We start from the raw sequence: 15214 nt of genomic DNA on the forward strand, positions 1-15214 counted from the left end.
GTCATTGGGTGCTTATACTTATGATTTCACCAGCATCTCTGTTAGCAGAACTTTCTTATTGTGGATGGCCTAATTCCTTTCCGGGTGGTGATGTGAACAGTTGCCTCACTGCAGGCTACCATCACTAGCTTTGATGGCCACACTCACATCCTCCCAGCAATGCCTCCCTGCAACATAAGAAACCTCTCAACCCTCACCCCCAGTGGAGGCTGTAAAAACAGAGCAGGAGTACCATCCCTTCTCCCAGGATGAGCATATCCAAACTCATTACTTGTACTGTCAAACACCCTAGGCTCTAACTGAATTTGAGTCCCTCTGCCGTAGTCAAGGTTTTATCCAGTCTACAATACTGATGCAGGCAGCAAGTTCTGTTCTGTCAATAGGCCAACAGCTAAACTTATCCAGCTGGCAACTGGTGATTTCAGCAAGTTCTGTATTGCTCCTGGAAGAGTTCAGTGAAAATGCCTCTTTCCTTTAAGCTGTTGTAACCTTGGAGATAATTCCATTTAATAAGGGGGCGCAGAAGCTCTCTGTTTTAGGTGTGTTTAGGGATTTGCCACCACGCCACATAAAGCAGAAGTGTTTATATTTTTTGATACCTAATGTCACAGATGTTCCCTCCTCCCAAAGAAATAGAACTCAATGATATTGATTATACCTCTCTAACCATACCATGTTAAATATGAATGAAGATAATGTAATGTGCCCTTTCTAGACCTCTCTAAAGACTGTTGATATGGTCTGGCTTTTTGGGTCATGTCTGTTTAAACATAGATGTGAAGTACAGTGCAGTAGATAAGATTTCTGCATGTCTCTCCTTCAGAGTACAATAGATTATTATGGCTACTCTACAACATGTCAGATGTCTATCATTAGAGATCTGTCCAAGCCTACACAAGCAAACACTCTGGGGGAATCATTGGGTATAGCAGAAAAAGTTGATATGCAATTGTTTGCCCTTCAGATGTGGGCACTGTTCCATCCACATTAAAGTAGAGGTTTGTGTTCTCCTCATGCAGGAGTAACTGCACCAGGAAACCAAAAGGGACCTCCAAGGGCTATTAGTATCTTGTGTTTTGTGCTTTTCATTTTAGGAATCTTGTTTGCACAAAACAAAGGAAAATATGTTAATGACGCAATATTTCATCAATGGAGAAACCATTGACTAAGGTATCTGCAAGTTATGGAACAAAGTCACGATCCAGATAAGCAACACTCATTTTAAGTTTATTTATTTACAGTGGATATAAAAAGTTTACACACCCCTGTTAAAATGCCAGGTTTTTCTGATATGAAAAAAATGAGACCACAAAAAATAATTTCAAAACTTTTCCCACCTTTAATGTGACCTATAACCTGTGCAGTTCATTTGAAAAACAAACAAATCTGTTAGGGGGAAGAAAATATAAAAAAATAAAAAATCTACAATAAGCTGGTTGCATAAGTGTGCACACTCTTAAACTAATACTTTGTTGAAGCACCCTTTGATTTAATTACAGCATCCAGTCTTCTTGGGTACACACCTGCCATCAATTAAAGAGACTTTAAAGTTCAGCTGTCCTAGTAGGATTTTCCTGACATTTACTCAATTGCCTGCTATAGCAAAAGCCATGGTTTGCAGAGAGCTTACAAAGCATCAGAGGGATCTCATTATTGAAAGGTATCAGTCAGGAGAAGGGTACAAAAAAATTTCCACAGCAATGGATATACCATGGAACACAGTGAAGACAGTCATCAAAAAGTGGGGAAAATATGGGACAACAGTGACGTTGCAAAGAACTGACGTTCCTCCAAAACTGATGAAAAGACAAGATGAAAACTGATCAGGGAAGTTGCCAAGAGACCTACAGCAACACTGAAGGAGCTGCAGGAATTTCTGGCAAGTACTGGTTGTGTACTACATGTGACAACAATCTCCCGTATTCTCCATATGTCTGGACTGTGGGGTAGGGTTGCAAGACGGAAGCCTTTTCTTGCAGAGAAAAACATCCAGGACAAGTTAAAATTTGCAAAACAATACATCAAGTTTCCCAAAAGCATTTGCAAAACAATACATCAAGTCTCCCAAAAGTATGTGGGAAAATGTGTGTCTGACGAGACCAAGATTGAACTTTTTGGCCACAATTCCAAAAGGTACGTTTGGCGCAAAAAAACAACACTTTGCATCAGCAAAAGAACACCATCCCTACAGTGAAGCATGGTGGTCGCAGTATCATGCTTTGGGGTTGCTTTAATTCAGCTGGAACTGGGGCTTTAGTCAAGGTGGAGGGAATTATGAACAGTTCCAAATATCACTTACTTTTGGTCCAAAACCTTCAGGCATCTGCTAGAAAGCTGAAGATAAAGAGGAATTTCACCTTTCAACACAATGACCCCAAACATACATCCAAATCAACAAGAGAATGGCTTCACCAGAAGAAAATTAAAGTTTTGGAATGGCCCAGGCCTAGATCCAATAGAAAATATATGGAGTGACCTGAAGAGGGCAGTGCACAAGAGATGACCTCGCAATCTGACAGATTTGGAGCACTTTTGCAAGGAAGAGTGGGCAAATATTGCCAAGTCAAGATGTGCCATGCTGATAGATTTCTACCCAAGAAGACTGAACGTTGTAATTAAATCAAAAGGTGCTTCAACAAAGTATTAGTTTAAGGGTGTGCACACTTATGCAACCAGCTTATTCTACATTTGTTATTTTTTCCCCTAACATATTTGTTTGTTTTTCAATTGAATTGTACAGGATATAGGTCACATTAAAGGTGGGAAAAGTTCTGAAATTATTTATTGTGGTCTCATTTTTTTATATCAGAAAAACCTGGCATTTTAACAGGGGTGTGTACATTTTTTATATCCACAGTAATTAGTTAATTATTTTATTTATTTATTTTATGCTGATGAGAAGTACCCCCAGCACCCTTCACCCAATACTACAACTCCAAGGTTGGACATGTTTGTTTGAGTGAGATGTATCAGCATGTTTCTGTAACCTCAGAGTAATGATATCAAAGTTCAGAGAGTGAATCAGAACATTGAAGACTGCGGAATGGGGGGAGCTGGTCACCTGCAAACATACATCTGAAACACATTTTTCCTTCTAAAATCGATCAGTAGCTGTTCTTTGTTCGACAGATACCTTAATCAAAGATTAGTACTGCATGCTAACTTGGCATTTTGTTCACCGCTGAGAAATACACAGTGTTGTTACAGTTCATCACTTTCAGATGTTTCATCCAAGGCTACTCTTTTTTAGAAGGAATAAATTTTCAAATGACTGTATGTCCCTTGTTAAGCTATTTGCATTTGAATAGAGATAAGCCCCTTATAAGCATCTGGACTCTTAAGCAAAACCTCACCTTCTCTCAGCATGTTTTCCAACTAACAAAATACAGGTACGCTATACAGCTTATAATACTTTCATCTCATATTAGTAAAACAACAACTTATCCGAACCTTGTGTAGCTTTTCCACAGCAATTCCTTCTTCACCTCATATTAGTAAAACAACAGCTTATCCCAACCTTGTGTACCTTTTCCACAGTGATTCCTTCTTTGTTCCCTAAACCAGCATGATGGATGTGTTAGCACCCTATATCAATTGCCTGCAGGATTTTCAGCTGACATCAGTAAAGAAAACACTGTTTGGTACTCTCTAAACTCAATGGCCGGGAATAAAATATTGCTGAAAATACTTCAAAATCACATCAATCTATAGTCTTTTAAATAAAATGAGATACACTGTTGCTGTGTTCTTTCATTATATTCCTTCTCAAGTACTTATGTCTGCTGAGCCCCTCCTCTTGCCATGTTGTTGTAATTTCTCTAGAGACAAAATTTCATCAAGATTGTTCCTATGCTAACAGATTATCCCTGCATCCAGTGTTCTTCACCTTGTCTTCTACTTAACACCTAAAAGCCTTCCACCTCTCTTCTAGAAAAACTTCCCCACACTGGAATCATGTGATACTGTGTGCCACATCTCCTGACTGCCACTTGTACTGTAAATTATTTAACATTATGTGTTACGAGGGTGGACAGGATCAGGAATAAGTATATTAGAAGGTCAGCCCAGGTTGGAAGGTTTGGAGACAAAGCCAGAGAGGCAAGATTATGTTGGTTTGGACATGTGCTGAGGAGAAATGCTGAGTATATTGGGAAAAAGATGCTAAGGATGAAGCTACCAGGTAACAGGAAAAGAGGAAGGCCTAAGGTAAGGTTTATGGATGTGGTAAGAGAGGACATGCAGGTGGTTGGTGTGACAGAGCAAGATGCAGAGGACAGGAAGAAATGGAAACAGATGATCCGCTGTGGCAACCCCTAACGGGAACATTCGAAAGAAGATGATGATGTTTGCATACAACTGAAGAATGTTCTGTGTGTTTTGACTTATTTATAAAGTACCACTTATACATTCTTGAAACCCCCACCCAACTTATCCCTTGACCATGTCTTAATTTGAGCTAATGCTGCTGCTGTTTTATACAAGCCTTATAATTGTCATCACAGTTCTCTATACTTTGTATATAAATTTGGAGTAAATGCTTTTTTTACTTTTATTCTCATAAGTATTACAGTGTTCATTTGTTTTTTTGTATAATCTTGATATGCACTGCAGTATTCCTACTCCATTTCAGCTATATTTTAGAAATACCTGCGTGAATGGGCGTGCCTTTGTTGAAGGTTGGTTGTCGGGCTGGCAACTCGGCGCCATAAAAAAAAAATCTACTGACAATCATTAGTGGACCGGAGTTCCGCTGTGGCAACCCCTAACCGGGAAAAGCCAGAAAGACAAACAAAACAATTGATTGTGACCTTTGTATTTTTGTTCTGTCTGTGCAGTTGTGATGTCTCCAAACAAGTTCTCCTTGTATTAAAAAGTCAACTGGGTCAGTGGGACCTTCTGGTTAACAAATGTAACAATCAAGCAATCAATCATGCAGCAACAATCACTGGATTCTTACAGTATGCAAAGCATCAAATATGTAACTGGATTGTGAAATTAGTACAATTCTGCAATTATCTGATTCCATACAAATGAACAGAGTAGGTTACTATTTCTGTATTATCTAAAATTGAAAGCGTGCTGAGTTAATGTACAATGATTTGATTACTGGTGTTCTTTGCTAATGATCTGTTAGGAGGCATTTTATTCTTATCATATATATCACAGCCTAGATTCTCATTGTCCAAGAACAGCCTTTTCTGTCTTTGCCTACCTCCCACTTCCTTGACATCTATCCTCAAGCGCGTCTTTATAAAATGCATCAAGGGTGACCAGTGCATCTCTAGGATGGCTGTCAGTGATTTAGACTGCATGTAGCCGTGTTTAGTTTAACTATATTTAAGTCTACTTATCTTATGTTATCACACCCTTACCCCAACATCTCTCCTAGGCTGTACTACCACACAATACTGAATTCATATTTATATGTTTGTAAAAACAAGATGACAATAAACGTACTATTAAGAGTTAAAATTAAAATTAATAACCCAAAGAAACGGAATAACAGTGCAAAACGCAAACTGATAAACAATCCACAAAGCACTGAAAAGAGGAAAACCCAGGCACCGGACAGCTGAAGTAGAATGGCAAGGTTTATTAAAGCAACCCAAACACAAACGTGAAATGCTTAAACAATCACAACACGGTTTTTATCAATGCAACAGACTTCATCAGACAAAAAACACAGCTTTAAAAACACACACACACACATATATATATATATATATATATATATATATATATAGTGTACCAATAATTCAAATAAGCCAATGGGTGAACATCTCATGAATAAATAATGCATCCTGAACGGGGAAAATGTATAGCCATAGATACCCCTAATAAAACTGATAAGAATTACAATACAGCTTTTATTACAGATTTTAGTGGAGACGGTGGCATTATCCAAAAAACTTTTGTGAAAGAATGGGATAAATTTACTAGAATTAGTGATCTTGGGCTACAAGAGACTACACCCAAGTTTATTTTCAGAAGGGGACGCAACATAAAAGATTGCTTGTTGCCTATACCTAACATGAAAAAGAAAACAGTTAAGCCTAATGGCACTTTTTCATGTAAAATGTGTGCGCAATGCCCTTGGATGGCTGATACTACAAGTGTTTTCATTGAAGCTAGGGGAAAGGAAATAAAAGCCAAGTCCCACAATACTTGTGATTCTGCAGGAGTGGTTTACATTGCTATATGTAAGGTTTGTTCGAGTTTTTATGTTGGTAAAACTGAAAGAAAGATTAGAAGAAGAATATATGAACATGTTAATGATATAAAAAATAAGAAAATAACCAACGCGTTATACAAACATACACACACCTGCCCCCTAGCAAAATACACTTTTTTTATTATAGAAGAAATACAAAAAGATGAGAGGGGTGGGTTATGGGAAACAAAGATTGAATATCGAGAATTGTATTGGCAAATCATTCTTGAAGCCAATAGGTCCCCAGGACTAAATGACAATATTTCCCTTGCCCCAGTTTTAAAAATGAGGGCTGCTAGATTGTGAAGGTCCACCACCCATTCAATTTTAAGAAAACATTTTTAAAAAATTTTAAAATCTAAACAATTATGTTATATAAAATTTTTAAGTCATCTTTAAAGTTATATTTATAGCTATATATATTTATACATTTTTTACTTACACTTTATTATGTTGGACATTATATACTTAAATTATTATCTAATAGTGTTGTAAGAATTCATTTGATCTTTTGTAACATTTCATTTTATATTTTAAGATTACTTTTTTGAAATATTTTAGGAAATACATACAATTTTATGAAATGATTGTTTTTATGGGTTTGTATGAAATGATAATTTTAGGATTCCTGTTATTTTCAGGATACTTGTTATCTCCACTTTGCTCACTAGATGGGAGTATTCGCAAGCATTTCTACAGTAAAGTAGGTTGAACTCTTTCTGCCTTCATGTTTATATTTATAGTTTCTGCTTTGTTAAACCCCAGTGAGAAAATTAAATATTTTATATATATATATATATATATATATATATATATATATATATATTTATATTTATATATTCAACATTATACATTTTTATGTATATGTTTACATGAAGCTATATATTTTTTTTATATGAAGCTATACATTTTCCCCGTTCAGGATGCATTATTTATTCATGAGATGTTCACCCATTGGCTTATTTGAATTATATATATATATATATATATATATATATATATATATATGACGAAAACCGTGTTGTGACTGTTTAAGCATTTCACGTTTGTGTTTGGGTTGCTTTAATAAACCTTGCCATTCTACTTCAGCTGTCCAGTGCCAGGCATCTCCTCTTTTCAGTGCTTTGTGGATTGTTTAAAATTAAAATTACTACTATCCCTTTCAAAATACTGCCATGAGACTCAAACTTAGTGGTGACAATCACCCTAACCCAGAGAGGTGACATTCACTCTCACTCAGGACCCTTCACTAACTCAAAATTCATACCAATATCTGTCACAACTATACCACCACCACTCCTTCACCCACATATAAAAGGATCAAACTTACTTCTGCTAAACATCATCTTTCAAAGTATCTGCAACAAAGTTCCGGACTTCAGTGCATGCACTGCTCTCTATTCCTCTGACACAGTATTTACAACAGAAACATGGTTAAAACCTGAAACACAAGATAATGAAATTCTTGCACCTGGACTGAATATATTCAGTGTAGGGGGTATGCACATTACCAAGGCCTACATCAAACTGCTAATTTTTTTATGCAGATACTCTGCAAATGCTTTATGCTATTCACATTATATTGTCCTAATGCTACAGCTTCACTGTTGCTACAAACAATAGTTACTAAACACCTGTTGTTCTGTTGGCTTGTTAATTAGTTGATAGGCACTCTCTTAATTTCATGTCACCTAGCAATAACACTGGAAGTGAAAGATTTGAATTGCTCCAGATATTCTCTGTTAGAGTCTGCCTCTAACTTTTGAATGTGCACTGAAAAGACATTACGATATTAAAGCTTTTCTTTCACTTTACTGTGCTGAGATTACATAATACTTTCAAAATGCAGACATCCTAATTACACACCTGAAGCTCAATAGCATAAAATCTACATACTTTATTACCTTATATATCCACGACAGAAACAATTCATTCACTGTAGAAGAAATTCTACTATGGTTAATGACAACATTAGCCAAGAGACCATAATCATAGGTGTTGTAAACATAGACTGGAAGCAAACAAACTTAACCTCACCCTCTATAAATTTTATTTGGTTTCATACAACTAGTAAATGTCACCATTAGAGTACACAATAAAGCAAACAAGGAATCTGGATCCACATTAGATTGGATCCTTATCAATAGACCCATAGTCAAACTCTGTTGGAATTTTAGCAGCTATTATCAGTGATTACCTGCCAACTAATACATCCGAACAACAAAATTAATACCCTCAAGCAGGTAATCTAAAAGCAAATTTGTAACAACTAAATTTGACCTAGATGACTTCAACTTAACCCTTAAACAATATAACTGTAATGTCATTAAACCACTATCTTTAGATGAAGCAGTCTCATACTTAAACCACATTTCTATAAATATAATAAATGAACATGCACCTCTTAAAGCAAAGAGGGTAAGATCAAACCCAACTTCGAGGCCTACAAGCTTGACAAGGCTACTACTTACACTGAGGGAACATGCTTGGAAAATATGATCCAAAAACAAAAAGAAAAGGCTACCTTTTAAACCTTTAGATATCTGAGAAATCTTGCAAAACAAAATATTAACAACAAAATGTCTTAGTGTCTCTACCTTCCAGATCATCCACCAAAAGAATGCCATCTTATTTATGGTCTACAATAAAAAAACTACTCCAACCAAGTCCTACCTTAACCTCTACCACATCAAACATTAACCACACAGAAAAAATGCAACACAGTTCAACTCACTTTAAAATCTCAATTCTCTCACTTTCACAAAAAAAAAAAAAAAAAACACACACACACACTTCACCATCCCAATAGCCTACAACAACAATACACTACAAACCAGCATCAAGACTGTTCTCTACTACATCAAGAATACTTAAAACACCTCAAGCCAACAAAAATGTTTCTTGACAATATCCCAACCGAACACCATTTGCTGCTTCCATTCTTATTAATAGATCATTATTGGAAAATCATGCCCCAGATATCTGGAAAAAATCTTTCATTATACCACTCCACAAAGATGGCAACTAACCTGAGTAACTAGATGCCTACTGCTATACTATCTCTCCTGTCTAAAATTCCAGAAAAAAATTGTCCACTCCCAGCTACTTCAATACCTTACCAACCACAACCTTCTCTCCAACGCACAACATGGCTTCTGCCACGGTCACAGCACCACAGCTGACCTCCTCAATTTTACCAATGTAGTTAACCATCACAGAAAAAAATGGTAACCTAGGCTCAACCCTCTTCCTCTCTCTGTTCAAAGCTTTTGGCTCAGTGTCTCATCAAAAACTTCTCTGTAAACTCTCCTCCCAATAACCCATCCTTTAACTGGTTTCATGGTTACCTATCATATAGGCAAGCAAGCAGTAAAATAGCAACAAGAGTTCTCATCTGTCCTACTAGTTACAACTGGAGTATCCCAAGGATCGATTCTAGAGACTCGTTCTTTTTAATATCTTTATTCATAAACTCCATACTGCCTTCAGAGAAGCAACCCAAGTCCAACATAGATTTGTTACTACACTCATCTGCTTTGCATCAACATTAGACATCAGACAACCTCCAGGACATCACACAACAGGCCTTCCTTTCCATGGAATCTTGGCTGTCAGATTCAGACCTACACCTCAACACTAAAAAGACCAAACTTATGCTTTTTACCCTCAAATGTTACACAGAACAAAATCAAACATTTCATAGACTACTGTCTAATAACACAATTGAAATCTAGGAATCCTACTCGATGGAAGTCTTAGATATAACCAATGCCTACTTCAAAGTACATATAACGGAAAATACATAGAAAACTAGACTCCCTCTACAGGGCCAAAACATTCCTTACAGATAAAACTAGAAAATAAACAACAACCTATCTACTCTCTTCCCTTCTATAAGCATCAGCATCACTTAAATTTACAAATCTTAATGTCACCTTCAGAACAAAACTAGATAGAGGCTATTACAAAGTAGCTAAATCTATTGTTAATACCTCCCAGTCAATACCTCACTGCAAAGCCCTAAAACACCTAAATTGACTATAACTTCCAGAACACCTGCCCTTCTCTCAACTAAGGACCTACATCCTAATATACTGCCCAGACATATGCATGTCTCTAAAAAGATGTAGTTCAACCCTACACAAACACCAAAGCACTACGGTTAACAGTAAATCTTTCATAACCACAACCAAGTCTAACAACTCTGATGGTGACTGACTATACTCCTACCACGTCACCAAGATGTGGAACTCCACACCTTTTCATCTAAAACTAAAAAACATTTTCAAAGTGGCACTAAAACAATACCTAAATAATTACTGGGTCTGTTCTTGTACTACTCTTGGATAATATCATAACGACACCCTATCTACATACCCACACACTCTAGTATCAAACCTTCTATCATGTATGCAGCTATGTGCACTTCTAAGATTGCTGCACACTGGTCAACAGCTTAACTTTAGCTCTCTCAGTGTGAGAACAGAAACTGAGAGACAACAGCCAGTGATATTGTAAGCTTGAGTGGAATTCAGTTGCTGGCTGGTGAGTGCACTGTCTGGGTGCCTGCAGGGAAGAAACTGAGACAGCCTAAGTGAAAATAAATTGGAGAGGGTAAGGAGAAACTGCTGACTGGGAGGAGTCCTGCAGCTGTACAGCTAAGGGTAGTTTGGACTCCAGCTTTGGTGCAGGACATGGCCTCTAGTGGTCTGGAGGAAAAAAAAACAGTCAAATGTGCCAATAAAAAAAACAACAAAAAACTGAAGGAGTAAATCAACCCAACCAAGGGCTAGAAAGAATGGAAAAAGCTTTAAACAGATATTCAGATGAGCTAATGAAACTGCAAAAATTAGAGGTCAAAATAAAGAAAAAGGCTGGTTGAGTATGAAACTGCTTAAGAAGAGATGTTTCAAAAATAGAATTAAAGGACAGAGTGCATATAGGGAAATATGTATTCATTTTATGAAGGTACACATAAGCAACTAAACTGGTATTCCACAGAAGAAACTGTTAATTGAAAGGGCACACCATGTGTATGCTCCAAATTTGCTTGAGAAAGCAGCCTAGAACTTCTTTAGTAAAAATGAAAACCTACCAGCAGAAAGAGCTGATCCTGGCAAAACTGTGGCAAAATGGCAAAGTATTAAAAGTTGGAGACAGTAGAGTGTTTATAGAAAATGATTATTTACTATACACCAGCAGAAAAGAAACAGTTTTATTCCAGTAGTCAGGGAATGTTGAGAGGCAGGTTTGAGTTTCAAGCTGCTATACCCAGCTGTCTTCAAAATATTTTTCCTGAAGGATCAAAGTGAATTTTTGATGCAGAACAGGCTAAGGAGAAAATGCAAGTTTTTTTCCATCAAAAAATGAGCCATCAAGCAGAAGGGGATTCTGATTCGCATTCTTCTAATAATCAAACACACAAGCAGACTTTGCCAGTGAAACCTTTCCATTGTTCCAAAGGAAATGTATGAGAGACAGAGAAAAGCACAGAAATGACAAAGAGAATCAGTAGTGCCACGGAACTGAGTCAGAACCTACAGTTGGAGTTGGAGATGGAGGTGAACAGGAATATGACCACATGCATGGAAATTAGTGAGTAAATTTGAAACTGCAAAGCATCAACTGCATTTGTGAAATAAGGCTGTATAAGAATAAGTGGAAAGAGTGGATGGACTTTTGTTGACTTTGTTAAACTTGTGAGGAACTAAAAGGCATTTACCTCACGTCATGTCTTTAATGTCTGGAAGGAATCAGAGAGGAGGAGAAGGAAGGGAATATGTAACTGGAAGTAAAACAATTTCTTGTTTAACAATATTTCTATGAAAATATTCACAGTATAAATTGTATATTTTATAGTAAAGTATTTTTAGTGTATGCAACGGTTGTGCAGCGGTAGCGTTGTTGCCTCACAGCAAGAGGTTCTCCCATTCGATTCTCAGCTGGAGTGCAGGGAGTGCCTTCTGTGTGGAGTCTGCATGTCCTCCCTGTGGTTGGGTGGGCATTTGAAAGACATGTATAAAAGGGCATGCCTTCGTTGAAGGTTGAACGTTGTGCTGGTACCTCGGCATTCGTCAAAATCTACTGTCAATCATTAGTGGACCGGAGTTCCGCTGTGGCGACCCCTAACCAGGAAAAGCTGACAACATAGTAAAGTATTTTTAGTTGTTCTTGTATGCGATAAATCTGCTAAAGTAAAAAGACGCATTTTTCCTTCCTCTTCTATTTAATTCTTTTTTTGCTATTAAGAAATGTAGGTATTACTATGCAAAAAGAGAATAAAAAATAGAAAAAGGCTGTAGACTTAGGTTATTGATATTGTGTAAAATTTCATAGATCACAATATATGTACAGCTGATATGTTTTCCCTTAATTTTGCAAAGGTGAACTTCTTAATTAAGACCCTTGGTTTAACCTAATAACAAATTTAAATGGAAACAAATAAATATGGGAGCAGTTAATATAATGACAAGTTTTCCTTTAGCAATAAATATTTCAGCTTGTCTATCAGGCTGCAACAGAGGATGACATTTTTTTTTTATTTTCTCTTACATTTTCATGGAGGCAAGCTGATAATAGGGCAATAAAACAGAACATTGGTTTCTTCAAGCGTAAAAGTTAATGAATTCTGAAAGGTTGCAAGTAGTTTTCACATATTCGGAGGGAGAATAAAGATAAAAAAAACAGACACCAATTAGTGTAAGTAGAACCACAGGCAATAAAATGTGTCTTAGCATGGATAGACTCATTTTCAGATTAATTAAGGCATGTGTTAGCAGCTATTTGGCACAAATGCTCCTGTTAAGAATGTCAAACTTATTATTTGAAAATGCACATAGTTATGTGTGTTTTCTGGGGGGTGTTTTTTTTTTATTTTTTGAGGATTTTTATTACAACCAAAAAATCTTGTAAAATGTGACATAGGTTCTAAAATTCACGATAAGAAAAAATATATAAAGGATTAACCTGCCAACCATTGTTGGCTACATGTATCGCAAAAGATGGAAATAGACATTTTAAAAAAGCTGCCGTAGGTAAAAGGTGGGAATAAAGACTTCTTACTATAATGGCTACACATTCCATATTATCTTGGAATGTGAATGGTTTCACAGGTATAGACAAAAAGGAAAGAATACTTAATTATATTAAGAAATGCGGAGTGCAAAAAGAAATGATACAGGAGACACATTTCAAAAGAACTGAGTGTGTGAATTTGATAAAGAAAGGACATCAGGATGGATATTCTGCAGAATATCAGGGACAAAGGAAAAGAGAAGTGTGACATCCCACTACTAGGCCAGTAATCAAGAAGCATCAATCCTCAACACTGACACCGGAGAGGGACATTCACTTGGAACAAAGATAGATACACACAGTGTTTCCAAATGCAGCTCTCAGCACCAAGAACAATTTCCTTTAGCAGCACACAGGGAACACACTCCTGTCCTGGGGCTGGGTTTCCTTATCTGTCTCCAGGCCCCAAATAAGACTCCCCACTGACACAGCCCAAATAAGACTCCCCACTGACACAGCAATTGAGTTAAGTCCTTAGCTGGGTGTTCCAAGCCAAGTCCTCCACTACCATCTCTGTGAAATCAGTGCTCTCAGTGTCCCTGTTCAAAGTGGCTGACACATGAACTCTGAGTATTCATTTTCACACACATGCACACCTGGGAAAGGCTGTCACAGCTTACCTGCTCTATCACCTCCACCCACACTAAAACGTAGATACGCTGCCACAAGAACACCCACAAAGGCAGCTACTCTAAGGCACTTGCCTGGGCATCCAATTATACTGAGTGAAATTAATACTAATACCAGTTGTAATGTTGACCAAACAAGCAAGGCTTTCAGGAGCAGCCACAGTGTCACCAAATACATATAACTATTTTCAAAGGATAAAATATTCTCTAAAAGACCAACCACAATGAAAAGTTTAAATAATAAGTAATAAAAGAACATGAAAATACTAAATATCTATTTACAATAAACACCAGAGTTTCCATCACATGAAATATTAACAACAACACAAATGAAAGGTGCACACAGATACAGAAAAAAATACCTAACTAATCTCACTACATTTTTCTAACTGATCTAAAAAAACTACTGTCCCCCTATTTCACTTACTAAAGCAAGGCAAGATGACATGGGTGAGTGGTCCTTCTCTGTCAAATTTTACAAACAGATTGCTCAGTGCTGAGTGACATCTCTCACTAAATATCTAAATATAATTGCAGTGCTGGATATGGAATGACATCACACCTGGTCACCTGACTCTGGTTCCCACACTACCCCCTTTACTAGAAACTTGTGGCAGGCTCTTCCACATATGGGTCATAATACACACACACAGAGCTTTGCTAAGATGTGTTACACCATCTATTAAGGCTTGTTAAGTTTAATTCTGGAGGCTGCCAAAAAAAGCAATTACTAGAAAATGGAAATCAGAATCTAAACCATCTACACTTAAAATAGTGCATGAAAATTGTAACAAAGGTAAAAAAAACAGAATGTTGGATCTTTAGAAAAGGAGAGGAGTGCATATTGGAGGAGGAACAAGGTTTAAGAGAAGGCAGGAACTGAATAATTGATGTAATGTTGCTTAGATTATAAGATATAACATAGATTAAAATATTGATTATATGACATATAACAACACATATGAATTATAATGTTTGTAAATATGCACTTCTTAATATGGTTTAACTGCTTTTATGTAAATATAAGTTTGCTTATGTCACAAGTGATAATTCAGTAAAGCTGTTTAAAAAAAGAATATATTCAACCACTACAGACTTTCCCAGTACACAAAGACAGATACATACATAAATAGATAGCTATACAAATAAATAAATACATAAATAATGTCTTTAATTTGTAGTGACAATTATTCCTTAGGAAGAAACACTTGTGCCAGGTGGGACTAGCATGTAACTCAGTCCCAGTACTATTAGAATCCTGGATTCACACTGGTTCACCTGTGCTGCCTTATACTCTGAG

At 36.7% G+C, this 15214-nt stretch overlaps 1 protein-coding gene across 5 annotated transcripts in view; it reads right to left on the bottom strand.

The window, feature by feature from the left end:
• ARHGEF6 (Rac/Cdc42 guanine nucleotide exchange factor 6) overlaps positions 1 to 15214 on the bottom strand; it is a 1746213-nt gene that overhangs the window by 879852 nt on the left and 851147 nt on the right. The gene's annotated exons all lie outside the window — the stretch shown is intronic.

This window comes from Protopterus annectens, chromosome 3.part0 (assembly GCF_019279795.1).
Source record: "Protopterus annectens isolate FY-2018-M chromosome 3.part0, PAN1.0, whole genome shotgun sequence".
Classification (NCBI taxonomy): Eukaryota; Metazoa; Chordata; order Ceratodontiformes; family Protopteridae; genus Protopterus; species Protopterus annectens.